General features: G+C 37.3%; 1 protein-coding gene across 2 annotated transcripts in view; it reads left to right on the top strand.

The window, feature by feature from the left end:
• Rab27b (RAB27B, member RAS oncogene family) overlaps positions 1-26,326 on the top strand; it is a 152,030-nt gene that overhangs the window by 81,270 nt on the left and 44,434 nt on the right. The window contains exon 1 of one of the 2 annotated variants that reach the window (XM_074069790.1): positions 1,043-1,469. The exons of the other annotated variant lie outside the window; for it this stretch is intronic. The gene's annotated coding sequence lies outside the window, so the exon portion shown is untranslated. Of the gene's footprint in view, positions 1-1,042; positions 1,470-26,326 lie in introns of those variants that run through there. 2 annotated transcript variants of the gene reach the window in all.

Raw genomic sequence — 26,326 nt, 5'->3', positions numbered from 1 at the left:
TCTGCAAACTGAACTTCATATACATTCTCTTAGTGGATCCAAAACAATTCTTATCAATTGCACAATACTTTGGGAGAATGGAGTAGATTAAGTGATACTAAAATAATAAGTATAGCCAATACATCTATAGAACTCACTATGTTTGCCACTGTTTTAGGCACTTTACTGATATGAACTTAATTATTCACTATAACATTATGAAGGAATTATTAATACCCCCATCCTCAAAATAAGAACACTGAGACATATAAAATGGAATTTCTTTCATAGCTTCCTAGTAGAGTTGACCACCCTCTGTGAGTATGTGTTTTCACCAATACTCCTCATCGCTATTTGCTTTTGTCTGTGTGGGTTTTGGTTTTTGGCTGTTCCTTTGTCACTTCCACAAGAAATTCTCAGGAAAATACTCCCTAGAGGTACCTGAATTGAATTGAACAAATTTTAAGCCATAACCTCATTGTTCACTAACATGAATGCAAACAATAAGTTTGGAGCTTTATTTTCTTTCCAAAGCAATAAATCAATTGCAATAATATGCATTCAACCTGTGTTTTTACTTTTACCATGAGTCTGTAAATGCGGGATGTCAGAGTATGCCTAAAATGTCACTCCGGGAGGGCCAGTCGGGATCTGAAGTGCTTACAAGGCCTGCCACATAGTAGGTACATAATATTTGTCCAATGACTGTGTGCGTGCTCATTACTAATAGTAACTTACTGATGTCTGAACGAGCTTTACAGAGAGGATTCGGATGGTGCATCCCATCAATGTATTCATATGAACACATTTCTAACTTTTAAAACGCAATTTCTTTCCAATTGCCCTTTTCTTCCCGGTGGCCTTTCTCTGCCCTCCACCTGCGCTGCCCTGCAGTCTGTAATTAGAGACACTCCCCCTGCCCGCCCCCTTCCCTCGCACACACACACCTGAGAAGAGACCAGTGATGCATGGAGCTGGCCTCCTCACTGTGCCCTGGGCTCTTTGAATGAGATGTCAGAGAAAACAGAAAAATAAGTGAATAAAGATGAGCTGGCTGCTGGGCTTGACGCCTCGCAGCGTGGAGAATTTCACCGGGAGCCAAGCGTGCTTCTTATTGCAGCGGGTGAGTCACCAAGACTGGCCTGAGGTGAGCTTGGCACATCCGCGTTGGGACCCGGAGACACGCCTTCTTCTCACACAAACCTTCCTGATCCGAGTCGCCTCGGCGGGCGGACTCCTGGGGTGGTGCCACCAGCCCTGCCACTTGCCTTCCTGACGAGCTGGGGCTGGGGACTGCCCGGCGCTGGACCGATCTGGAGCTACAGGTTGGAAAAGCCAGCTGCCGTCCCCATGACTGTCGCCCTGTGAAGCTGATTCAAGGCGCGCTGTGGCTGGCGGTGGAGCCCGGAGTCCCAGAGCTTAGAAAGGGAAGGCGACGTCGCTGAAATCCGACACCAGCCGAGAGGCAGGCACCGGAACTCTGCAGGCTGGTGAGCTGGGGAAGGCGGGTGGGGTGACAGCAATGTCACCCCAGCCATTCGGGACATGGGGCGAGCTGGGCCTGGGGCAAGCCAGCAGCCTTGGATCGCGGTGCCTTGCAGAAACCCTGGCCGGGAAACCCCCAAACTCCATCAGCTCTCTTTATTACAGTGCTGTCCTATCCAACAGCTGGTCAGGACAAAAGCAAAGCAAAATAAAACTGGGCACAGTCGTTCCTATTTCCTCCCATCTGTATCTCAAGAAAAGAATGATGCTGATGTGTTTAGAGTTTCATTCAGGGAGAGGTGACTTAGAGTGGCCGGCCAGGCAATTGACAGGACATTTCATGCACTTCCTCCAGGTGAATCAGGCAGAGAGCATCAAGATGAATTTCGGTTTTGCAATGTTTTGCTTTGTTACTTATCAATTCTGATCTGTGTTACTCCTCTGCTTGTGTGTGTGTGTGTGTGTGTGTGTGTGTGTGTGTGTGTATTTAATGCTCCTGGAAGTAGTCACAATAAACTAGCTTGCAAGATTTTCCCACTCAAGGCAGCATTATTTAATTAAACCTCCAGAAACTGTTGAAGCAGGTGAAGTGTAAGCAGAGAGTGTGGTTTCCCAGGAAAAATCTGTGTGTGGTTAAAGCAGGCACACCTGTACCATGTTTTACCCCTTTTGTATGTCAAGTTCTAAAACTAAGGATGGGAGGTGCCATTTGTGTACTTGGTACATCATTAAACTGAGTCAATGAAGAACATGTAGTTTCAGAGTTATTAACAACAAAATTTTAATTTAATATAATAAAGCTATGAATTTTGATTTATTGCTGTTTAAAAGAGAAATTTCTACAATTCTCACTATTGAATTATATTCACCCTTATTCAGTAACATTATATATAGAATGTATGTGGTTTAGAGCTATAAATTTTGAAGTCAGAAAAGATGAAGTTCAGATTATTATTACAAACTTTATTGAATTTTTGAAGCTACTATAATGTCTAAATTATACTTATAAAATGAGAGCCATGCTTGTCTTGTGTTACCCCACCTCCAAAATGGATATTTTTCATGCTTTTTTAATAGAATCCTCTATCCAGCTGAGATCAGCCATCCTTGAAGGCAATAGGGTACTCCCACGAGTAACCAGAAAGAGTGAGTTTGGTGAATAGTTTAATATTACAAGGGTTTTCTGCTTAAGAACTGTCACTGGACTGCCATAGGAAGTTACCACCATTGCTTCTGAAAGGAAAAACATTTCAAATGAAACTGGATGAGCCTGTTCTCATAGTTGCCAAGAAGGAATAAAGAGAATCTATCAAATGTAAGCAAACCACAGCTCTCCCTTCTCATAGGTCATTTCTGCAACAGGCACATTTGACCTGATAGAGTCAAATAAAAGTGATTTTTGTCTGCTCCTTGGCACACCACCTTATACCAAAACTATCTTCTGGTTGCAGAACTGCTGCTCATTTACTTAATCGTCCTTCTGAAAACATGTGTATCATCCAAAGTCTCAGGTGGTTTGGAATAGAAGTCTGCTCTCTGTCCATCCTCATCCTGAGAAATTTCTGGTTAGGTTTTTGGTCTCTGTGATCAATAAGGCATGAAGTGTAGACTAACTAGTCACATAAAGTAGGCCTCACAGTTATTCCAGTTTCTCGTGTTGATTTGTGAAAGCTGGTTAACCAATAATTCAGTTCTGAAGCAATTAGTTGTTATGCTGAGATGCAGGAAAACAATTACAATCAAAACAGGCAGGACAAACCAGCTGTCTCCCAAGAAGAGTGTGTCACTTTCTCAAGATGGCAGCCAAAGCAGAATGATGTTTTAATTCTTTATTAGGTGCATATGGAGCTTAAGTTCATGCTATCAAGTAAGGAAGCAGCAACATCGCTAAGCATGACAACAAGCCTATTCTAAACCCTGCACACGGAGTGGAGGGCATTAACTAATTTATTTCAAGCCTTCCACAATCATTATTCATTTCTCCAAACACTGAACTTCTCTTATCAGCCCTCTTAAAGAGAGGGACACTTGTTAAGATGACCAAAAATGAGAACACTCTCACTTAATAAAAGGCCAAAAGAAATCTTCAATAAGTGTTCACTATATTAAGAAAAATAATATAGTAAGTTGCTTGTTCATTTATTCAACAAATATTTATTAATAGTGTTGAGCACTGTTCTGGGCTCTGCATGGAGAGAAGTGAACAAACAGACAAAAATTTCTAATCCTAAGAAGCTTACTATTGACGAGATGAGCAAGTGAAAACTGTGGCACCTTACAGAATAGTGCTAAGGGGGCTTATGCATGGCTCAAGGGTTAGAGCCTAGCAAATGTGAGGCCCTGGGTTCAAACCCCAGTACTGAATATAAAGTATATATATATATATATATATATATATATATATATATATATATATGGCAGAATAGAGAATAAGGAGAGAGGATAAAGCTTCCTTAAGTGCCAGTAGCATGGGGCAGGGGTGTGGAAATTGTAGATCCAGTGCCAGGTCAAGCCTTACTAGATGGTATTTCAGTGTGGATCTGAAGCCAAGTGAGGGAGTGGTCCTGTGGATAGGAGGAAGAAGAGAACTCTGAACTGAATGAACAGCAAGCGGTGATCTGCCAGGCATCTTCAGAAACAGCAGAGGCCTGTGACAGATCGGAGGAGTACGGGAAAGGGTACGATGACTAGGAGAGGGGTGGTGATGAGTCAGGTCATGGAGGGCTTCGAAGGCCCTAATCAAAGTGTTGGCTTTTGGGTTTTATTCTGGAGAAATGAGAAAAGGCTATGATTTAGATATAGCTTATTAAACAGTTTTAGGCGAATGCTTATTGAGCACGTTGGGAACTTTAATGTACTAAGTGCCGTGGGTAAGAGAAGTTAAAATTGCATACAGTTTCTGATCTTGTGGAAATTATATTTTAGTGTGGGGAGATAGACACAGAAGTCAATAAACAAGTTAATAGTTCTACATAGGGTTTTAGTGTTATCAGAAAAATATGTTAAAGAGTAAAATAACAAAAGTGGTCTAGAAGAGACTGTGGTTCAGTGGTCAGATAAAGTCTGGGGGAAGGGATCTTAAGTTTTATTTTTATTGAAACATAATAATTATACATATTTATGAATTGCAACATGATTCAAACATGTACGTGTATACAGTGAGCCCTCTGTATCAGTGGGTTCTGTATCTGTGTATCCTATAACTGTAAATTAAAATATTTGAAACACAATTTCATCTATCCTGAACATGTATAGACTTTTTTCTTGTCATGATTCCCCAACTAATCTAGTACAACAGATATTTACATAGGGTTTGCATTGTATAAGGTATTATAAGCAATCTGGAGATGATTTAAGGTATGCAGGACAATGTGTGCATGTTATATGCACATACAGTGACATTTTATATGACATACTTAACCATTTACAGATTTTTGTATTCTTGGAGGTCCTGGAGAAATCACCTGTAGAATCACCTGCATGGGATGTGTTGTCCTGAGGGACAACTATACATTTTGTAATGATCAAATTGGGATGTTTAGCATATCTTCTACCTCGAACAGTTGTTATTTCTTCGTGATGAGGTCTGAAGATGTAGCGCAGTGCTTGCCTAGTATGCACAAGGCCTGGGTTGGAGTCCCAGCACTTCAGAACAGCAGACTTCTCTTTCTTTGTAAAAAAAGCACTTTATATCTAAAAAAGTGACCTTTAAAAAATGGTCTCTCTGGCTTTCTAGGTTTTAGAATGACTAGAGTAGAAGTGAGACCAGATAGGAGGTTAATCCAATAGACCAGTGACATAGGTTAGAGTTACAATTGTGATCCTAGAAAAGCAGTTTTGTTGAGAAAAAATTTGAAGGCAGAGCTGACAGGATTTGCTAATAAGTTGGATGAAGGGTAAGGATGATGGAAATGAAGAGCCAGAATGATCACTAGGACACACACTGAAGATACTGGGTAGGTAGTGAACACATTTCTTCAGGTAGGTCAAGCCAGGGAAGAAAACCATTTGGAAGGGAAGTGAAGAATCCATTTTCAGTATTTTTTAGTATCTAAGTGAAAATATCTAATTGGGCTTTTGCATATATGAATCTGAAGGAAGTCATAGCTGAAAATAGCCATGGATGCTTTTATGAGAGGCCTGAAGACTGAGCACTGGCTTATTTTAAGGCTTAGGGATCATGATTAGGAAGAGCCAGTTAAAAGCCAGTCAGATGGGAAGTAAATTACCAGAAGTCAGTATCATGATGAGTGCAAGCCAGGAAGCTTTTCAAGAATGGTCAAAGCTGCCAGATGTTGCTAAGATAAAGACTGAAATGGGGACAAGGATGCATGTTACCAAACGGAATCACTGGCAACTATGATAGAAGATGGACTTCTCAAAATAAGATATTCAGAAAACTAACTTAAAACTTCTGGAAGTAGCATTTCATCTGATCCTAAGAGAAATGGAAATGAACGAGACCACTAAAAAGACTCATGAGACTACATTCAGGATCTAAAATAACCAGTTTCTAAAATTGTTTTATTGGACAGATGAACAAAGGAACATTGAATTAGAAATACTCACAAAGGTGTGAACTGTTGGCAGTTCAAGGAAAACTAAAACCCAGCATGGCTGAAGCTTGGAAAAGTGCTAAGGAGAGCCAAAGATTCTTTGAGCATTGTTCAGAACAAAGAAGTCCCACTACTGAATGTGAGAGAAAGTGAAATTATTTAACTTCTATGGCTCTCTCTCTCTGTCTCTCTCTCTCTCTCTCTGTCTCTTTCTCAACCTCTTTCTCTTTCCTTCTTCTCTCCCTCCCTCCCTTCTTTCCTTCCTTCCTCCCTTCTTTCCTTCCTTCCTCCCTTCTTTACTTCCTTCCTTCCTTCCAGGGGTGGTGGGGGGGGTCTGTGTGTGTGTATCTGTGTGTATTCTGGGGATTGAATCCAGGGCCTCAAACACGCTAGGCAAGCACTATAGCGCCCAGTGCTTTTTAAGGGGGTTTTTTGTTGTTTGAGATAGGGTCTCTCTATGTTGCCCAAGCTGGCCTTGAACTCACTGTGTAGCTTAGGCTGACCCATTTCTGTTTCATTACCTCTTTCAGTGTAAAAGAAAATAGTGTTCAAAATGGAAGGATTAGACAACACTAAAAAAATTAAAACCAAAGAATGGTGAAAAGTTCTTGTAACTGCAGATGACTTCTTTAAATAGGAAAGGATGATGGTGAAGTGGTCAAGCAGACTTCTGTGGGGACACTGAATTTTAGTTGAGACCCAAAGAATGTCTGGGAAAGAACTAGGAAAGAACAAACCAGACAGAGCAATAATACTGCAGGGTTTCTACCTTGGGAAGAAGCTTGGTCCATCCAAGGACCTGAGAGAAGAGGGTGCAAAATCAAAAGCAGGTGGCAGAAAGAGATAAAAGGTGAGAATGGAGACACCACTTATGAAGTCATTGCAGGGACTGGGTAAGACCAAAGAATGACAAGAATGGCAGTGACCCAAGACTTACTTGTCACAGGTGATGTAGAGATGTCTTCTTCTGGGAAATTCAACTAAATGAACTTCAAACACTCTTTCAAAGCTATGATCCTATAAATATATAACTACAATTTGTATAGTGTTTGCTAGATAGTCTAGATCAAAACTTAAGAATTGATAGTGAACACGTAGTTATAAGGAAAAAAAAATCAAAGTAAATTAAGTGTCAACTGCCTTCAAAACCAATTATTTGCTATCCAGAAATGAAAGAAAGAGGAATGAAACTATAGTGGAGGGGGTGAACTTGTTCAAGGTACACTGTAGGCATGTATTGAATTATCACAATGAAATCCCCTTGTGGAATGTATTGAAAAAGAATAACAATACTAGGTAGGTAATCTTATGTTTGAGGATACTAACTTGCATCCACATAATTTTGGGAGCAATTTCAGAGAAGGCATATACAGGGGTTCATAAATTGGTGAGTCAATTATGTTTACTCTGTTATTAATGAAATATTGCCAGTGTTGCATGGTATGTAGCTACGGATTTGACATTCAGTTTCCCTAAGATCTTTTTTCTCCTGTGTAAAATGAATGGTGTTATTGATTATTTTAACATTCCTCCTGTCTAGAACATCTTGCTTCATGTTTGTTTTCTTCTTTCTTTCCTTTCTCCTTCCCTTTGTGTATTTATCCATTTAAATAGAAATAAGTAGAGAGATATCCATAGATAGAGATGTATAGTTCTATATGTATGAATAGATATATGTGTTTATATATGAGGAAAGAAAAAGGGAGATAGAAAGATAGACTCTATAAAAAAGGAAAAAAGCTCTTTAAAAAGTTCAGGGGAAAACTCTAAGACTTTATTTCAGCCTTCTTTCTGTAGCACATAAATTTGTTGCCAATTATGGTGAACTCAGGGTCAACACAATCTGTTTTCTTGTTGCTTCCTTAACTTTCTCAGAAAAATAAAACTGTATTATGTCTGACCTGAGGGACAAAACAAAATAATTAGAAATAGCAAAGTTGATTTGTATTACAGTTGTCCATCTAATTTAGAAAAAGCAATCAGAGTCTGAAAGCTTATTAAGAGAATCACTCCGTACTTATATTTATTATTTGTAACATATTACTTTTATAACTAAAGGTACCGTTTAGGGCTGGGGGCATTTCTCAAGTGGTAGCAAGTGTAAGTTCCTGAACTCAAACCCCAGTACTGCCAAAAAAAAGTACTGTTGAAAATATTTCTGGGTGTGTCAACATATGAAAAGTATAGAATGAAATTAGATTTTTCAAGGAGGGCATGAAAATATATGGGTCTCTCTTATAAGAAAAGCAAGGTATACTTGTAATATATACAGGAAAAATAATTTTGAAACGTTTTTTGAGTAGAATAACTATTACACCATCACCCAAAAACAATCTAGCAAAACCAAATATAATATGAACTAGGGAGAACTTCCCTCTGTCTTTCTCTTTCTCTCTCTGTCTCTCTGTCTCTCTGTCTCTGTGTGTGTGTGTGTGTGCTGTGTTGTTTTTTGAGACAGGGTCTCAATAAGTAGTGCAGTCTGACCTTGAACTCTGGATCCCTAGAGTGCTGGGATTATAGGTGTGTGCCAGTAGCGGGCATCACGTAGTGTACTTCTAATATGGAGACTTGCTACCTATGGATTCAGGTGCCTCCTCAGCCTGAATCAAGCCTCTGATTTTCTGAAGCTTTTCCCCAAACTCCACAAAATTCAGGAGCAACAACCCAGTTTACTTAAGTTTTTAATTCCTTCAGTATACTAAAGATTGTTTCTAAACTCACTGTGTGGAAACTAATATTCCCACTTCCAGTGTCCGTCTGTCTCCCATCTGTCTTTGATCTGAATCTTCCTAAGATTATTAATTACTACTTTACTCTCCATTGCTGTCAATCAGGGATTGGAGGAAAAGGATTCTGTTAGAAACAATGCAGAAAACAACACTGCAGCTGGTGTGTGGTTCAAGCATGCACAGGCCCTGGGTTCAGTCCCCAGTACTGAAAATAAAAAGAAAAGGAACCAAAAACAGCCCTGCAAAACATATTTTAGGGGAAAGTCACTAAAATGAAAATATTCTCACATTTATAGCTAGGGGTAAAAATATAATGAAACAAGCTTACATAGATAAGGCCCCACTTGAGAAGGAAACTGGATGCTAGTTAGTGAAGACCACATAGTAGTAATAAAATGAGTGAGCAACTTTGCATTTCTCCTTGGACTTCACTAGGCCATCATCAATTTGCTTCTAATTTTGAAACTATTCTATATACTGTCCCCAAATCTCTTTTTTTTTTTTTTTTTTAGTTTTTCACTTAGCCACTAGGAAAACCAAACAAATAAAAGTAGACCATGTAGCACATTCATAACACTTTTGATATTCTTAATTTGGGAGCCTTCTCCCTGCCCCAGGAATTTCCTGGTTTGATGAGAATTCATTCCAAGATTATATGAAGTGTGTCTAGGTAAAGGTGAGGGCAAGATCAAAGACAGAGGGTGAGGATTCTTGCCCAGGACATTTTGTCCTACAGTGGGTAAAGTCGCACCAGCCTGCAGATGTCATCTCCTCTGTAGACTTGGAGAAGGCCTGGGGTGCATCTGTTTCCTGTGCAAACTATGAGGAAGTCATTTAATTCTGCTGTGGTTTTTCTCTGTAAAACGACTTTAGGGTAATAACTGAGCTGCTACAAGGGTGAAATTCCCTCATTTTAATATTCTCTCTGCTTTCAAATGTTTTTTTCTAATCAACTACCTCACAATTCTGAATCCTTACAATGTTCATCCGCTTAAAGTCTACTTTGACTAATAAGGTAGAGTCCTGTGTGAGGCCAGGGAACCAGAAACCATTTCCTTATTGTTCAGCTCCTGGAAGGTGGGAGAGTAGAATCATTTTAATGAAATGAAGTCAAGGTGTTGCCTACATAGTCTAGAACAGTGAGGTTGATTCTTGAAAACAGAAAACATCAAAGCAAATTTGAGTAAAAGGATAGTGCCTTAAGAAAAAACCCTAAAAACAGAAAAAGCAACATTTTAAATTCTTACATGTTTACTATACATTTAAAGAAAGCTGTATTGTTTGCACCAGTATGTTTTATAACCAGTAAAACCTTGAGCTTTTTTTTTTCTTTTTTGAAACATGGTCTCTCTGTGTAACTGAGGCTGGCCTTAAACTTGAACTCCTCCAGCTTTGGTCTCCCAGTGCTAGAATTACAGTGTGATACCATGTCTGGCTTAAAGACATTTTTATTTGTCTTATTTTTCAGGAATCATGTTGTTTTAAAAGTGTGTAGAAATTGGAATAGAAAGGTTTAAAAATAGCTCAAAATTGTTTTCTAATTGGTTTCCTTCGACAGTAAACATATATTGTGTCCACATGGTCAACTAGATGCTAAAGATTAAAAAATGAAAAATCCAAGAACTATTGACATTTTTTGGGGGGGGCACAAATTCTGTTTTAGAATGTTATAAACTTTAAGGAAAATGTCAAAGTTGACAATGTTACATATAACAATAAAAGACACACTTAGCACATTAAACCTGATAATACTAGTTTAATCTCTGATGTAATTCTTGTCTGTCTGAATTTTTTACTTAAAAGAATTGGTTAAATGCCTGTTGTGGGTCAGCATCATATTTTGTACTTGGTTTGCAATGATGAACAGGACGTAGTTCTTCTTTTTAAAGAACTTATAATCTGGTCATGTAGAGAGATACATGAGCAGGTAGTATTTTGTTACCTGATAAGGTTAAAGAGGAAGATAAATTTAAGCTCATCAATATTGTAGAGAGATTAGTTAGAAGTGGGAAATAAAAAGGTCTGAAATTAGCTCAGTGAGTTGAGTTGCAGAAGACAAGTCAGACTGGAGAATTAATTAGCATGAGTGGGCATTGACCAGATATTGGAGTTAAAGGAAAATTTTTTATAGAGGCTAACCTGCTAGCTTTATTTAATAATGAAATTGATGGATGAATAGTGGTCTCCAAAGTTAAAATCAGGCATAGAGAAGGTGAAGCAAGTTGAGGAAAGAAGGCCTACTACATTTGGTACCCATGGTCATTCAACTGGGGACACTCAGAAAAAGGGCTTCCGAAATCTAGATCTTGAGTGGGGAGATCAGGCTGGGAATAGGAATTGGGGGTAGTGGTGTGCAGGTGACCAGTAAAATCATGACACCAAAATGCCATCTCTCAGATGAACCTGGAAAGAGGGAGAAGACATATCCATAAGACAGAACTATTGATTTTTAAAAATATTTATGTAAGCACTACTCTGTTTTGAGTAGTAATAACATTTAGGTTCTGGAAAGACTTAAGGAAATGTAAGGTAATATATCTAATTATATGTACTCATCATTATTATCATTGCTGTTCTTAAAATGGAAGGACATATTAAATATGCCTGTAGCTCTTATGAATAAGACACCATTTATGTCTTTCTGTGGGGCAATTGCTTTAAGGAACATTTCCATTCCCTGTGATTCTGTTCATTCCTGTAATCTGCCAGCCCACCCAGTGAAAAATGACAAGTCATATCTTGTTTAACTAGAGTATGTCCTTGTACTACATAGGAAGCTAACAGATTCCTAAGGTAATTGAATCTATTGATCCAGGCTAATTAATACCATGCTCTAATAACTGATACTCAGACATTAATTTAAGAGCAAGTTAACTCTCCCTCTTCATTTCACTCAATAGCTTTGTTCTAGCTCTGCAATGATGTACATTTCTGACACTTTTAACCTCAAGACCTACTTACCAAAGCACAGCAAAATATCTCAATATTGTAAAAGAATTAAAAATAATTCTCTAATAATGATTATCTTATAGGTTCCAATAGCATGTAAAATATTGTCAAGTGATTGACTCATATAAGCATGTCAAATGATTCATATTTGGCAATGGATTTCTCACCTATCTTCCTTCCCCACCCCATCTTCATCTCCATGTTAGTGTTAATACTCTTTTCAATGTTTGAAAAAGTTTGGAAAAACATTCTATTTTGTTTACATTAATTCTTTATGTAACTATATGGCATCTTTTCACTCTCTATCATAAGTATTTTTGGTTGTTAAGTGATCAATATGAGAACATCTTGCATGCTTTCTTGTCCAATTTATATGCTCTCTGTGTTCCTTCTGAATTTCAGGTATACAAAGCTTTCTTTGTTATGGAAGTATCATTTGAGACATCTAATTCTGAACAACTGTGTTTTTTATAAAACCTCCTTGTAACTTGCCAACAGCCCCAGTTATTTGCATTCTGATTATTATAAACAGAAAGACAAAATCCTAAAAAAATTTGAATGACTCATGTATGAGTTAGACACACAATCCATAGCTACAACATCACAGCCAATATTTTTTATTAGAACCATTTTAATTTTAATCCTTCTATACTTTTTCTTTCAAGCATTTGGTTACTTACATTTTTTACTAAAATATTATCCAAGTGTAAATCTAAATTTTTCCCACCTGTAAATTCGTCAATAGTTTGTATCCTCTTAGGAAAGCATAATTTTTTTTCTTGTTTAGGTTTTGAGTATAGGTAAGCCAACATCATGAACAAAAATCTTCTCCTATTCAATTGGAAATAATGAAGCATCTTATACGGTTAGGCATTCCCTAAAGGCCCTAAATGCCTGTCTGGACAAATAATCTTATTACATGTCTATTTTGTCATGGAAGTAAGATTGTCTCCTTGAGCCTTTTCTCTTTACCATCATGGAAGGTGGAGCAAAGACCTTTCTTTTCAGGACAAATCATGGGTAAATTCATCTATCTTGGAGCTTCATCTCAGAGTCCATCTTCTTTCTTTTGATATTTTTCTGAATTGCTTAGTGTCATTTTATGGCTTCCAGGCTGGGAAATCAATTGTGTATTGATAGATCTTTCTGATTAATTATGTTGAAGTAGCTATGGCTGAAAACAGTTCATAAAGTACTCTTCCCAGTAAGCACATTTTCTTGTTTGCATGTAGAAAAATCCAAAGGCATGCCTAGTCTTAGAAGTACCAGGCTTGAAAACAAAGTCATAAGGGAATCATTTGGGCTAAAAAAATTTATCAGTCAGAGCTAGTATGACTTATGCAAATGATACCTCCCTGGCTTGGAATTTCTGGAGCAGTCTCCATTCATTACATCAGCAGAGCTAAGGGCAGACAATTAGATTCCTGGTTCTGAACATATGATGACTCTTGTAGAATGGGTCTTTAGTCTTCTCCCCGTCAACTCTTAACTCTATCCTTAGGAAGGGAATTTGCCCTTATATAGAATTTGAGGCTTGTTCACCATTACTGTTCACAACACATAACTGGATATCTGACAGTCAGTTCTGTTTTTCATCTAGTGGGTGAATATTATGAGAGATTCAGTCTGTGGGCTGGTGGACACTGTAATAATGCTGGAGACTGAAGGAATAGTATCACATCAACCAACCTGTTTATTTTTCTATCAAGAATGGTCACATTTTTATTCTCTGATCCAATCTGAGTCAGCAGTTAGAATAAGAAGTGGAGTCATAAATAACTGTAGGCTCTCCGAATACAGCCACAGATGCAAATTAAATAGCCAACATCACAGACTCACAAAAGCAGAAGAGTTCTTGGTCAATTGTGTCTTGGTCATTTTGGAATATCACCAGTACACTATTCAGTCAAATTTTCTCAGATAGTAGTCCAGAAAAATAGACTTATTACATAGAATAAAATGATTCAAAATTGAGAAATTATAAAACAATAGCTTGACTTTTCTTAAGGACAAAATATACTTTATTGATTGTAGTGAGCAAAATAATCTGACATTTTCTCCACTAACATGTCTGAACATACTGTGAAGTATCAACTTAGGTCAAAGGTCTCATGTCAGAAGTCTGCTGTTTAATCAATAGTACTAAAACAAAGCTAATCAGTGCATCAGGAGAAAAGTTGGTCCTGGTCTTTTCTTCTTTTCTTAAAATTTTATCTGGTCCTGGTCTTCTATGTATATTTGACTTATTTTAAAATAATAATTAATTTCATGACAGAAAGGTTTAGAAAACCAGATGCAGTTCCATCCTTATTCCACCATAATGAAACCCAGGCCAGGTAAGTATTGAAATTCTTAGAGAGATTTTATGGGTTCTTCTTTGCAGAAATAATAGGCCACTTAATCAAATTTACTAGCAAGTTTTCCAGCTTCATTTCAAGGTCATGAGGTTTTTTAATTGGTTTTTCAGAAAAGATTTCTGTAAAGCTGTATGTATGAAAGAAATTTTCAACTAATTTCTTAAGCATAACCCAGTTTGTCAGAACATTCTCAAGACCATCAGAATTTAGATGACAACGTCAAGAAAAACAAATAATATAACATACCTATCAGTGGGATAGGCAGAAATCTTTTTTCCTGTGGGTCAAAGCAGAAATTAAAAAATTCACCAAAATTTTTTTTCAGATACCGATTGCTATTAGGTTATGTCTGTGTTCACTCTCAAGAGCAAAATACTTATTATATTTAAAAATATCCTTAGCTTGCAGGGCTGCTGTCACTAATAGTTTTGCCTTAGATTTGCTAGTCTCTGACAAAACCTTTGATCTTCAAGTGCTCGTAAGTGCCTGCAAGTGTCTTGAATTCATGTACTCATGATTTTTTTTAATGAACAGACATTTGTGAACTTCTAAAAAAGGAGAACTGTCCTTCAAATTCATTCGTAAGGTTGTTCCTGGGTGTTGTGTCAACAGTGACATAACCTGATGACAGTTCATAGTAAAAATATTTCTGGTAGTTGAAATTCAGGAAAGCACAAAAATAAAATAGTGCTCTGTAGAGTTGATATTTGTTAAGGACTGATGGCAATAACATATGTAAAACTCCAGATTTTCAAGAAAACTTATTCTTTATTTTTTAGCAGTGGAAAACTACCAATGAAGATGATTCTAACCCACTGTGAAAAGAACTTACACTTGAAGTCAATTGTAAAATAGTGTCGGGATGAATTTGCAGTTTTCTGTTTACTCTCCCAACTCTCCAGTGACTGGTGTGGTATTAAATACATTGAACAACTGGCATGGCACCTGCCGATCATTCAAAATTACAGGAACATTTAAACCACACTAGCGTGTACCTGCTGCATAGCAGCAGGGTCAAGAGATCAATGTCAAACTTACAGAAAGCAGAGCAAACTGGCTTATTTGGAAACCCGATACAACCTAACCTTCAGCTCAGTCTACTTGATTCTAACACTTTAAACTATCATCAAGCAAACGGGGATTATTTCTATTCTTCTAAAATGTAAAATGTCACGCAAAGTCTGTTTTAAATATTCAAAGTCTGTAACGTTTGACGAAACTGGAGCTCTATGTTTTTCTTTCTTTTTGTATATCAAGATTAAAACATTTAATGTTTTTAGAAACATGAGTATTGGAACAATCACTCTTCATACGTTGTCATTTCTATGTTGATTGCTTATCCAAATAGGCTTAGGACAATAATCCAGACGAAGGGCAGGAAGGACAAGAGCTACAGAATAAAAAGTAAACTCATTGCAAAACCTTGCAATGGTGTGGCCAAGAGAAGGAGCAGGCCATTAATCAAGGCGGGGGGCCTGAGCTAATAAGAGTGGGCGGAGCTTCAAGTATTGAGTCAAGTCCATGAATACAGCACAGGGTACACGTAGTGGTTTGTCTGCATCCATCCCCTCTGTAGGACATGTCTTTGTAGGAAAAGGTGTTGAGTTAGCCAACCATCATGACAAATGGCCGTGAGTTAAAATACCTGCAGAACTCAAGAGAGCCAGTAATTCCAAAACTTCACGGAATGAAAGATCCAGGAAGTTGCACTGGTTCAAAAGACAAGTCAAGGACAGACAGAAAACCAATTGAATGTTCATTTTGTAAGCAATTAGTGGTTTTTTTGTTTTTTTCTTTTTTAGTGATACTAGGGTTTGAACTCAGGGCCTTGTGCTTTCTTGGCAGGCACTCGACCACTTGAGTCATGCTACCAGCTCAGAAAATTAGTTTCAATTCAGAACTACTTCTTACACAGGAGAACCTACTATGTTGAAACACTAATTATGTAGGCTGATCTGCTCATGTATTCTTCCCTTTGCCTTTCTTCCCGATTTTTACTCATGAGTCTTTATGTTGGTGTCAGTGTGAAAATGAAGGGGTAGCGGGGCCAGTGATTATTCTAGGTTCGATAATCCTTTTCATCAGTGATGCTAGGAAGATGTGTCGCCCCTTAGAATCTGCTGTCACTCCTACTAACAATTTGACCCAAACTCATTGTGTGTTAGTTCACTTTCCCTCAGGCACATTAGTACCACAATGCTTGGCCATGTTGCCTGATGAATTTGTCTTAGTTTAGGATAGATAAAATTCCTCTTGAATTCTCCTAGCTAAGCGAGAATTGTTATAATAATTGGATTGCTGCAATAGGAAAGAAGTGAAATTGTGAAATGGATTAATATCATCTCCTTTTTAGTCTCGCTTTGTTTTCTTTTCCCAAGACCTGAGCCCCTGTGGGACTCCTGAGGCGTGCATCCTGTCTTTGCTCTGGATGTTCCCAAATTCCTACAAGTTTAACAAGTTGTGTCTCCCTTCATTTCCATTCCCACAGGCCCTTTCTTTCTATTAGCTAATCTGATATTCTAATTGTTAATGGTTAATTGGGCAAAATTTGATCACGTTAATTTTGGCATAACGTACAAGGATTGCTGATTGCGTATTTACAAATCTGACTCCTCAATAAAATTTATTTGTAATCCCCACATCAATATTCATGGTACCTAAAGAGGTAAAATTCTTGTGTTTAGACTTGAAAGTTCTCAACTAGTTCAAACCAGTTGATACTCTACATTCTTGTTTTAGCTCTCTCTTTTCAAGGTCTACTAAATGCCATAATTTTCGCATTTTGGGGGTTTGGGTGATATCTTTCCATCCACTGTTTAAAATGCACCTGATTTCAGTGCTAAATTGTTCAAGAGGGGTGTGAGTACCTAACAGAGAAAATAGATGTGTTAGATAAACTTCATTCAGGATGAGTTACAGTGCCGTTGGCTCTGAGTTCAACGTTAAAGAATGTAAAGTTCAGGTGTATTTAACAGAAACACATTACACGGGCTTGCATAGTGGTCACTTAGTAAAAATGTTGTGATCAGAGCTGCGTGGGTCACAGAGCATTAAGTAGCTCAGTATGAACCTAAACTTGTATTTCCTCCAGAGCAGTAAGTAGCTCAGTATTTGGTAATTTCATGTTTGGAGCAACTTTATACAGCATAACGACACTTAGTAATAAGACTCAACTGTATTTACTTCCTCCCATGAGAAGATTTGCCACAGTTTAGAGCTAGAGATAAAAATGCAGTCAAGTACCAAGAGGAAGAATAAAAACGAGGAAGAGCTGAGCCACATAGTACCGAAGCAGAGATTAAATAGTACTCTAACCACAGAATCTTTGATGCCTACTACATTTGGGCAAAAACCTGAATTCTGAGCTTTCAGGCAATAGAGGGAAAGAAAAGAAAGATGGATAAGTACTGTACCCAAATTTCTCTTATCAGATTAAAGAAAGTTTTCTAGTTTTTTGAGAGACGCATTTTCTTTCTATTATTACATCCTAAGAGTAACTTTATAGCACAGAATGGACAGTGTTTCTAAATATACTTTTGTAAACCATGTAGAAATGGACTTCATGTAACTGCGTTTTTATTGGCAACAACAAAGCTCAAAGCACTGACACTATGGTATTCTGCAAAGGCATTTCTACAGGGCCTAAAATTCTGCCTATTTCTTGGGCTCTGACATAAAATGCAGTTCTGTCACACATGCCATGCCAATATTTATATTCAAAAGAGCTCCAGGTAGAGTTTTCCTTATGGTAGAAATACTCAGTTCTCAGTTAAGTTGGAGGAAAGTTGTGTTGAGCAGGCTGCTGTTTGGAACCTCTGATGCCATTGCAAAGAAAGGATCTTTGCATTACCCTATGGGTTGGAGACTCACCATGGGGAAGCCCTGAAAAATGAGGACGACTAGGGACCCAGTTACTCAGGAGGCAGAGAGAGGCAGATCGCGTCTCATGTCCAGCTGGGCAAAAAGCTGTGAGACCCTGTCTTAAAAACAAGCTAGGTGTAGTGGTATACTCCTATAATCTCAGCTATTGGAAGTAGGAGGATCACAGTCTAAGGGTGACCCTAGGCAAAAGCACTAGACTTATCAAAAGCAAACTAAAACAAAAAGGATCACTTACCTAGCAAGCACAAGGCCCTGAGTTCAAACTCTAGTACCGCCAAAAAACAAAATTGAGGAAGGCTATCATCTCTAACCCATCAAAGACTATTCCAATGAGGACCATGATTTTAATTAGAAATATCTTGTTAATTACAAGATGAGGTATGCCTGAAACTTGCCTTCCATGTTCTTGACTCTTTCAACTGTCCACACCCATTTTTATTTATTAATTGATTCTAGCACTGATGCTAAGAATTTTCTAATAGGATGTGTAGAAAGGAACAAAATACAGACTTAAATAATCAGAAAAGAAATGTTAAGAAAAAACAAGATTGAGCAAAGGCCTGTAAACTCATTTAACCTTCCCCATGTGTATTTCATACATTGATCACCAAAATTCTTAAGCTTAATTTGTCCTGATTTTCCAAGTGTGATTATTAATCTCTTATGAAAGTTTATAAATTAAGCATTTATGGCTTTCTCACAACCCTGTATTATTAGTGTTTTTTTAAGGTTTTTTTTAAAATCTTGTCTTCGTATCATTAAAATATTAAGTAGGGAATTTTATTCATAAATACATACACATATGTTTACCTAATCTCTAGGAAAGGAGCTATTTAAGTAAAACTAGGATACTGACCTACAAGGGGAAAAAATGAGGGCTTTAGAACACTGAAGGAAACAAATTTAAAATCATCATAGTTTATAAAACATATTAAAAACCCAATACCTATTTTTTAAAATTAAGGAGACTTGATCCAATTAGACATAACAAATACAATTAAATGGAGATACAAGGTGATCTATTGGAAATAAGATGAGTTTAATCCAAATTAGCTGCAGGCTGTACCTTACCACCGTATAATACATTATGGAAAATATCCGCTGAATCAAGTACATGAAGCTATGAAATAATTTCATGGTATGGGTTGGGAAGAAGTTAGAAGAAATGTAAAAATCTCAATTACTTGCTGCTTTTTAGAGTCTTTGACAATGTGGATCTAGGATGTTATACATATGTGTTTTGTGTTTTCAAAGAAATGCTCATTTTGATAAAAGTAAAGAAAAAAAAAAGTATAAATACGGCCATGCCAAAATGGCCTGACAAGCAAAGCCATCACAGGCAATGCAGAAGCTCTGGGCATGGTTTTAAATGTTTATTCCTGATCTGGTTTTTAAAAAGCTTGAATTAGGAGTCATGGGACTCCCTGTTCAGAAGTGTTAGTGTGTAATGGGAGAGAAACCATAGTTTAAACATGAAGAAGTCAAGGTTTGCCTTCACCTCTCAGTGCCCTGCTTTGCAGTCAGAGAGAACTGTCACAGGCTGGCTATGTGTTTGAGGACCACCCCCAACCCACATTGGTCAAAAATCCTAACAACTACTCACGGAGCCTGCAGATCTCTTCTCAGTGGAATAACAACTATTGGTCAACTTATTAAAATTATTAACTTTGAAGATCCTTCAGTATTAGTTTTCAATAGTCATGTCCAGAAAATAAAATAATCCTCTTTCTTTCCATTGCCTACACTATACCTGCACTATAAAGAAGAGAGAACATTTGAGAATGTACAGACCAAAGTAGATTTTAGGTAAATCTTTTAAAACCATTCACAACAGAAAGTTAAGTACTCCTCTAGCATGTTCCTTCCTCTGATAAGCTATGAAAATAGTACTGGTTTGATAAGTTAAGTGACATTCTGCTTCTCCCTGGCAAATATTTGCTCATACTCTTAGAACAATAATTAGCTAAAGGTAGACTCAAGTTAGAAACCAAATGTAGCTTGTTAAATCCTCTGTAATTTAGAAAAACTGTCTCTATACACAAAAAACACCAGTCATGTTTTGTATGAAGACCTTCAGCTCTGAAGAATGCTTAGCAAACACCTAGATTATTTCATTTTGTATCCTTTTTAAAAATAATGAATTGGGGCCAGTCATGTTACAAAAATATTTCCCCATCTGAAAAAGCATTTGACAGAGAATTTGTCTAAAAAACAGACTCCCAGTGTTATTCTAAATATAACTGCATTTGTACAAATGTTGTTTTTAAATAGCTTTCATGGAACACAAGCATTGCAAAAAGTGTACTGTTTATTTACTTTGGAAGGTAAGAAGGAAGGAAGGGAGGAGGGAGAGAAGTGAAACAGGAAGAAGGAATGGAGAGAAAGAAGGATAAAGGGGAGGGAAGGGGGGAGAAAGGAAGAAGGACTTACTGGTGTACGTGTTTCATAGCTCCATGACTGATGCTGGTATATGAAAGTGCTTATGCATTTCTTTTCCTTTTTGCATTGATTTTCCTACCTAAGACAAATTTCCTGACTTTTTAGAAACACATGTTCTACAAGACAGTGGAATGTTGTATTGTAAAGGAACAGGCTGTGGATTCTGACCGACCTGGGTTTAAACCCCAGACCTGGCTTTAGCTGTGTGGTCTTGTGCAAGCAACTTACTCATTCTGTAAAACCCCCAAGGATTCTTGTGAAGATTAAATTAACTTATACATATAAAGTGCATAGCATAATATCCCAATATTATACTAATAGTAACTTGAATTTTAGTCTGCAACTCAACAAGTGATTATCAATATATTTTTAAAAATTAGGGTATAATAAAATAAAGTGAGCAAATTGCTATAGGTTTTATTTTCTAAGTATATCACATGTACTACTTTTGTCTTCCTATATTGATTTTTTTAGTTTCTGTTATAAATTATTTATTTTTGAGTCAGGTATGGCACATGACTGAGGCAGGAGTATCACAAGTTCAAGGCCAGCCTGGGCTACATAGACAAGACCTTGTCACAAAGACAGAAAGAAAGAAGATAGGAGGGAGAGAAGAAGGGGAAGATAAAATTTTATAATATTATTTATTTAGAGTATAGCATAGTCATGTGGTTCAGAGTTCAAAATGCACAAAAAAGCAACAGTAAAGGGCTGGAGCCATGACTCAAGAAGTAGAGCACCTGTCTAGCAGGTAAGAGCACTGAGATCAAACCCCACTACTGCAAAACAAAAACAGAGGTAATAATAAAATGTTTTCCTTCTTTCCTTGCCTCCTACCATATACCCCTTGCCCAGGAATGAAACTTCAAAATCTATGTTATGCATATATAATTAAACAATTAGATAAGTATATTCTTCTTTCCCTTGTTCTGAATTTATTTGCTCATTCTGTCATCCTTAAATTACTACATTAGGGTCACCTGAGATAATTTTAAAACTTCTCATGTCCAAGCCAGGTACTCCAGGTCTGTTTCATCAGAATCTCTGAGGGCTTGAATTGGGCAACAGTGTTTTTTTCCCAGTGATTGTCTTTAATTGAGAAATAATTTACACACACACACACACACACACATACATGCATCCATTTCAAGTATACAGTTCAATGCATTTTAACAAATATATACTTTTACTCAATATATTTTGGCAATCACTCAAAAATCAGCTCTAAAATGTAAATGTAAATCATTTAGAGCAAGCATATTTTATGCTGCTTCTGTTCTTCATGGGATTTAAACATACTGTAAGTATCTTAGAAAAAATAAAAGTTGACTAACAACAGAGTACTTTATTGTATTCACTATTTAGGTTTAATACATAAAATGAGCATTTGTAACTACTAGTTACCAAAACATACAAAGGTTGCAGAATTACTTTATACCAGGAGACCATCTTCACCTACTCAGGATCTCCCCACTGTCTGAATGACATGCCAGGTGCTTCACGGGTATTTAGTGAGCCATTTGTCTCCATTTACATAGCAGGGATCTAGACACAGATTTAGCAAATTGCTTACGTAGCTAGAAACTAGAGGAGCCAGGGTTTGAACCACATGTCTGACCCCAAAGTCTTCATAGGGTCATATCGCAGTATTGTCTAATTTGAGATTCCACCTTTCTGAACACAATTCAGAGACTCCTATTTTTAATTTGAAGAGTGATTCAGAACAGGTGTTTCTGTTTCTAAGCGGATGACTATTTCAGCCAAATACCTTGCAGAGAGAAGCAGCCAATCAAAACACAATGGATAAAATTCCTCTGGACTCAAGTTTTTTTGATCACTAGTAAGACCTTCACAAGGTGGTTCTGGATTTTATGTTTGTTGGTTCACTTGCTCTGGATCACCTGAGCGTGAAGGGCTAATGAAAAAGAGTAGAAAGGACGTTAATTAAAAGTTGTGAGTGTAAGAAAGGAAATTGGGTCCCTTACTAATGAACCCTATCCTTCTCCTCAAATTAGGTGTATATGTACCACCCTTGTCACAACACAGGACTAAAATAAAGGGGTGTATATCTTGTTCCTGCACATGTCCTTGACGGTCATGCATGATGTAGAGACAGACCACAAAACCACTGGGGTTTCTGTGGCAGAAAACACAATGTGAATATCTGTTTCAAGGTCATTTCCTCATAATGATGTCTTCCAGTAAACTTGAGGCATAGATTCAGGGAGGAGATGAGGAACTGGCTTAACTGAGTTCATTCTGTATCCATATTTACAGCAATTTTGAAAATCTCTTGCATATAGTTGTTGAGTGAATGTTTATTGAACTGTTTTGATGATCTCTTTGAAAACTGAGCATGTGCTCTGTTCTGGGAAGTTAGGATGTGAATGAGGGCACATAAGTTCAGTAACCATACAGCTGCCATGGAGCCTTAAGTTCTTGTCTTTTAACAATCTCAATTTGCCTAGAAGCATCCTTAGAAGATCAACTAAACTCAACATCTCAATGTTCAGCAAAAAGTAGATAAGAAAGCCATCCTAAGTTCCAGGAATTTCAGAGAAAAGAGACAGTTTGATGCCTGGCAGTCTACAGCAAGTTGTGGACTTGCTTTAAAAAAATCCATGAAACCATAATTTGAGTGATTCCAGCAGTTTGGAATTGGATCTAAGCCCAGAATTCTAAAGCTAATGCTGTGACAGCAACAAATAAATTATAAGTATGGTTCTTTCTAAGGACTGTGGAAGAAGAGAAATGGAAAGTAGGCTAACTTCTTGATGTTTTGTTAGTTCTGTTAAGTGGTTTGAGACTCCTCAGGCTGTCCTTTTCAGAAGTATCCCAAGTTCACCACTCAGTGGTGTTTCCTTGTGTGTGGTGTTAGTTCACCTTCTTTTGTTTCAAAGATTAACTGTTATAAGCTTAAGATGACATACAATTTTTGTCAGGAGTTTTAAAAACTCCACCTTTATCCAGATCAGAACTTTGAGTATCTTGTGTCTAATATTTGTACCTCACTTTATTCACTTTCTTCAGACTGTTTTCATTTGTATTTTTTATAGCTGTTTGCCCATGGCTTCTTTCACATATAAAACCCAGTAATGCTCATATGCCTTTATAAATTATGGCTGAACATTTTGACAGTCTCCCTTTACTCCCCACCATTTTGTTAATCTTGTTTCAATACAAGACGTATTAGTGAAAGTGCAAATTGTTATAGATTGAATTAAATGCCACTGGTAAAGGGCAGAGCTGTTTTCCCAGGTTAATTATTTACAGTAGGTTTTAAAATCTGAAGACTTTAGCAAAGGTGAGGTGAGACCAGTTACAATACAAATATTCAGAAATTGTTATAACTTAAACTTTAGGATCAACTTAGAATAAAATTGTGAGGAGGGAGATAAAGGCTTGACTTTGGAACCCTCTCCTCCACCCCTACACACATTTTCTGTATCCCTCCATGTGCTCACTGACCTTATTCTATTACTTCTAGTTTCTTCTTTACTTTCCTATACAGGGATTTCCTTGACAGAAAATGCCCTTATTCAACTCTTTCTTTGTCTTTTTTTTTTTTCATTATCAATTTAACATGTGTTGTGCCCCTGTTTACCAGGAACTTTGGTCTGCAAAATTTTTTGTGGGATACTTATTTTAGGTGATTGTGCGTGGTAATGAGTTTAATGTGTCTACTTAATCAACATAAAGGAGAACTAGTTAATATGTTCCCTCCTTGGTGACAGTTGACATTGCTTCTGTCCACTAGGAATGTCTATTTCATGAGTATTTCAGGCAGAATGCCTAAGCACCAGGGGTGTTTCTCCAATACACCTCAAAAAATGGATATAGAACAAATATGGAGGAAAATATAGGAGAAAATGAGAGTGATTTCCATCATTTGCCTTTATATCACACAGGGAGGTCAATATAACCATTAATTTAGAAGGGTGGAAATTGAAAAATAAATCAGATGAGGAATTGAGTGTCAAATCCACTCAAAATATAATGATATTCATTATAAAGGTTCTAAGAATTCAACGTAGCTGAAATTTATCCATGGGTAGATCTGATGTGAGTTCAGCCCCTTACTGAGCAATTAATTAATCAGCTGTAGAAGGATCAAGTCCAAAGTATAAATAATAGCATAGTCAAAGTTCTTCCTTTATAGTACAAGTAATGTGAGTGGTTTATATCTTATAGTAATAATGTTTCCTTGAATTTTCTGAAATACCAGTCATTTTTATGCATTTAAAACACACTTGTTTTTATTTTAAGTAGAGGTTATTTAAATTATATATCATCAGAAGTTGATATCCCACATAATGGGTTTCTCCATTAACACCGTTGCCTATGGGTAGAAGTGAGTGTTGGAGCCCATGGTTCTCTTTTAAATAACCTTACTCTGAAGCACTTAAGACTCTTTCCAACATCTCATAATCCCCATTACATACTTTTACTGGACAATGTTCCAAAACCAAGGAAGCAAAGTAGGTATTGAATACTGTCTTCTTTTTTTCAACCTTATAAATATATCTTGTTTTATTTTATTTGGGGGAGAGTTCTTATTCTATTTTCACACAAGCATATGAAGCACTGATTATACTAAAAATGGCTATTGATAGGGTTTGACACTGTGTTCTCACTTACCAGTGTCCTTTATATGTGGCATTTTAATACATTGGAATGTATGCTTGGCACTTTTACATTGGTTTCTTCTTTGGATTCAATATGTGAAGTATTTCTGAGGATAAAGATACTTTTCCTCATATAAAGTTTTCAAGTTTTTTTTAATATATAAATTCTCCAAGAACAGCATTCTTTATTTTACAACCACTCCAAATTAGAACTAACAGAACACACACTAAATGTATTCACCAAACATTTGTTGAGCACCTGTTTTGATCAAGTCACCCACCTGAGCAACAGATGCAAGGATTCTGCCTTGCCAGAGCTTGCATTCTACAGGAGAAAGGGAGTGATAATAATGAAGAAGACAGAGATCAGCTAGGGAACAGGGTTAAAAAAAATAAGGTAAATGGGAGGCTTTTTTTGGATATAGGTCTCTTCAGGTTTTCTCTGAGGAAGAAACACTTTGAGAACTGAATGATAATTAGAAACAGCTTTCGAAAATGGGGGAGAAGGAAAAGTTTTAGGTAGAGGGATTAGCAAGTATAAGGGACCAAGACAGGATGAAACTTGGCTCCTTGAAGGAATATAAGGACAAAACTGACAGTAGAGAACATGTCAGAGCCAGATCATATAGCTCTTTATAAACCAAACAAAGGACTTTGGGTCCTGTTTTCCATTTGATGGGATACCATTGAAAATATTAAGCAGCAAAGTAATTTAGTGTGACTTATACTTTTGAAGATAACTCTGAACTGGGCACCGGTGGCTCACACCTATAATCAAAGCTACATGGGAGGCTGAGATGGAGAAGATTGTAGTGTAAGGCCAGACCAGGCAGGGAGTTCAGGAAACCATATCTCAAGCAATAGCTGGACACAGTGGTGTTTACCTGTCATCCCAAGCTACAAGGGAGGTTGAGATTTGGAGGATCATGGTTCCAGGCTAACCTGAGCAAAAAAGTTTGTGAGACTCCATCTCAACAGAAAAATGCTTGGCATGATGGCAAATGTGGGAAGCATAAAATAGGAGGATTGAGATCCTGGACAACCTGGGCAAAAAACAAGACCCTAGCTACAAAATAACCACAGTAAAAAGAATTGGAGGCATGGTTCAAGAGGTAGAACATCTGCCTACCAAGCACAAAGTCCAGAATTCATATCCCAGTACTGCCAAAAAGAAAAAAAGAAAATAGCAAAAGAGATAGACAGAGAGAGATAACTCTGAAAGCAATGCATGCTAGTACATGCCTATAATTCAAACACTTGGGAAGGCAGAAGGATCACAAGTTCAAGATTAGTCAGAGCTGTACAGTGAATTTGAGGCCACCATG

This window comes from Castor canadensis, chromosome 4, assembly GCF_047511655.1.
Source record: "Castor canadensis chromosome 4, mCasCan1.hap1v2, whole genome shotgun sequence".
Taxonomy (NCBI): Eukaryota; Metazoa; Chordata; class Mammalia; order Rodentia; family Castoridae; genus Castor; species Castor canadensis.
The sequence above is the reverse complement of the archived record's forward strand: the minus strand, read 5'-3'. Positions and strand labels throughout refer to the sequence as shown.